Raw genomic sequence first — 3,363 nt, 5'->3', positions numbered from 1 at the left:
TCAAGAGTTTTGTTAAACACCATACTTACAACGAAAGTGTTTACAAAGAAACCATTTATATTTAAAAAAGAAAAAGTTGAACTTGAATAAGATGAGTTACCAAAAGTTCTTGTAGACCTGAAGCCTTATAATGCCTTTCAGTGACCAAAACGCCCTTCGAGCCTTCAAGGAGATATTAATATTAGTAAAAGTATCTCGTCACAGAACAATTGAAACCAAAGATTTCGTTCCAACATACCAATTGAACCCCAACCAAAGTTGAAAAATATCATAAATTCGTTTGATGGCATGTAGGGAGTCTTCGTTCTTCAACAGATAAAAACATTCAATAAACCCTTTTGACTCGGTTGTGTTGAAAATACCTTGACAAAAACGACCTCTCAATCGTTTATGTATCTGACTTTTTCCCCAATCTGGAGCAGACTTAACAAATTTTGGTTAGTAGTGTTCATTTTAAGGACTAAAACTACAACAAAAAGTGCTATACCGACTATTTTTTTGTAAGTTGAAACTTTTTATGAAAAATTGACAAAATAAGGAAAATAACCAAACTAAGAACAAGCCACAACAAACTTCAATTCTCGTTTTGAGAAAATATTAAATTAAAAGAGTAGTGAAAATATTACACCTGCAACCCCTTGAAAGGTTCTGGAGGTTCTCCCTCTTATCTTTCTAATCAACAACAATTTCATAAACTTGGTCATTTAAGCTGTTTTAAGAACCAAATCAGGGATATGAAACTATGAAAGTAAAATCCATATAACAGAAAAGGATTAAGATATTAAGTCACCTTTTGTTATCTGTTGTATACCTTCATATTCCAACATGTTCTAACAAAAAAGAGCTTCATCATCCGTTACCGTGTGATTTGGCAGCCCTGGTATCTAATGAGAGGAATTTTCACAACCTATATAGCATGAAACACATCGCAATTTGATGACTAATAACTTGATGAGTTTATTTCACAATATATGACAAATCTAAAAAAATCAAACACAAACAAATATAACATCTATATTGCTAAGACAACTTCTAAAACCAAATATTTTCAAACATACCTCCAAAAGGAACACTAATGGAATCATTATGTGTCCACCAAATTTTATCTGAAAAAGCAATTGTCCCCATCTACCAATCATAGCTACATAATTTCAAAACTTTGTTATTATTGTTTAAGCAAATAATAAAATTGAAAACAAATTGGGTGATATAAACAAAACAGTGAAAACAAATCATTTAGATTGATGTGCATGTATAGTAAATCAGGTCATATTCGTTGAAGTATTTGAGATCAAAATTAATATTATAAATGACATCAAATTTTTATTATGTTAATCTCTAGATTAACCTTTTAGTTTTCAAGTATGTATAAATACGAATGGTAGATACTTTTAACAGATAAAAAAACTGATAATGATAATTTAACATTATTTTGAAGAAAACCATAACGTACAAATCAAAATTTTAACCGGATATTTTTATATTCTTTTATTTTTAATATTATTTTATTACTAAAGTGTTATTTTGGAAAAGGGTTTTCAATTTGTTAACCATGGTTTCTACATAGTTAAAAATATTAAAAATTTAAAAAAGGGCAAGAATATTTTTATGACAATCTGATGCATTCTCGAATTTAGATAGAGGCAGAAGTGGAACTGAAACATCATTGTTTATGTGTGTTGTGTGTAAAAAAACATGAAATTTACAATAGTAAGTTGCTATAGCTTGCATTTAAAATGAAAACCATTTTTGAGTTTAGTCAAATAAAAAATCGCACAGCTTTATTGATTTCCTTATTACAGTCATTCTAGTTGCATTAATATTTTTTCTTATTAATGCATTGTATTTTCAAAGTACAATGCTTTAGTAAGAACAAAAATTAATGAAAATAGAAGGATGTAAGAAACAAATCAATGAAAGTGTTGCTATTTTTTACTTGGCTAACCTCAAAAATGATATATTCTGGTACTTGTTTACGGGAGAATGGAATGGAATTTAATAATAAAATTGAATAATTTTTTAATTTTATTTATAGTTAAATATTTCTAATTATTGTATTAATTATATTGTAACATCCCAAAATTTAAGACCAAAATTTTCATTTTTGATTTAATAATTATAAAACCAATTGTCTGAAAACATCCATAGTGTCAACTCATATCAAAACCAATGTATCAGTAATCAAAACATATCATGATAAAACAACATCAGAGTACAACTCCCAAAGATCCCATGTGCGGAAATCATGGTGTGATGCGCTGCAATCATATCGGCTCCTTTCCTTTCGAAAAAGAAGTACCTGAAACCAAAACTGAAAATCGTAAGCACAAAGCTTAGTGAGTTCCCCCATCATACCACATACCATAAAATAGACATACTGTCAGACATATTTTGGTGCCCGACCTACCCTGCTGAGCATACATGGGTGCTCAACCTACCCATGCCAGGCATACCGGGGTGTTAGGTGCATTTTATGCACCTTTTCGCACACCTTTTAGTCCCTTTTTATGCATCTATTTAGCATAGTTATTCTTCATTTTTATTGCATTTCATCATATTCATGTTAGTCTCTAGAACAACCTTATTTGCACACTTTCATGTTCTTTTTAGGTAAACCGGAGGTTAGAACGTGCTTTGGGAGGTGCCGGAAAGCATTGGTGAAGATTTCGGGATGATCGGACGAAGAACGGAAAAGTTGGAAAAATCAAGTTTGGATTCGGAGTCAGAGGGGTACACGGGGCGTGTTGGATTTACACTGAAAAGTGAGCACGGGGCGTGTTTGACCAAGAAGAAGCTGTTGACCATGCTGAACACGGGCCGTGTCAGTTTAGTGCAAATCAACACGGGCCGTGTTGACTGCTGAACACGACCCGTGTCAGTTTAGCCTATTTTAACACGGGCCGTGTTCGACCCAAAAACTGCCTTTTGACAGTTTTTCCTATTTTTCATATCACGGGAATTTGGTCATTTTTACACACACAACATACCAGAGCACATTTTGAGAGGGGATTTCGAAGGTTTTTGCAAGGATTTGATCAGTAATCATTTGGAAACATTATTTCTAGTATTTGTAAGTTGTAATTGCACATTATTTCCATCTTTTATTCTTGTGATCTTGTTCTAGCCATGTGTGGCTAGAACCCTAGTTTCTCCAACTTCATGTCTTGACTTCTTAGTTGTGATTTTAATCATATGACTTGATGTTTTCTTTTAATTTCTATCTAGTGAATTTGATTTTGATTTAATCGAATGTTTGATTCTAATTGTGATTCTTATTGGCCATTTGAATTAGGGTTAGGTCATTCAAGTTATCTCTTTTACAAAATCTGTAATTGTTTTGTGAAATTGAACAAGTAACAAGCA

At 31.9% G+C, this 3,363-nt stretch overlaps 1 long non-coding RNA gene across 1 annotated transcript; it reads right to left on the bottom strand.

The window, feature by feature from the left end:
* LOC145128322 (uncharacterized) lies at window positions 1-1,137 on the bottom strand. The gene is made up of 5 exons (XR_013716808.1): window positions 1,059-1,137; window positions 791-907; window positions 629-709; window positions 239-413; window positions 1-162 (listed from the first exon to the last, which is right to left on the bottom strand). It is a non-coding gene; the product is annotated as an uncharacterized LOC145128322 (long non-coding RNA).
* Between the last annotated feature and the right edge of the window lie 2,226 nt (window positions 1,138-3,363).

The sequence above is a fragment of the Lactuca virosa genome, chromosome 8 (genome assembly GCF_052849685.1).
Source record: "Lactuca virosa cultivar CGN04683 chromosome 8, Lactuca_virosa_CGN04683_v6, whole genome shotgun sequence".
In the NCBI taxonomy this organism is placed as follows: Eukaryota; Viridiplantae; Streptophyta; class Magnoliopsida; order Asterales; family Asteraceae; genus Lactuca; species Lactuca virosa.
This window is presented reverse-complemented; position numbering and strand designations above follow the sequence as displayed.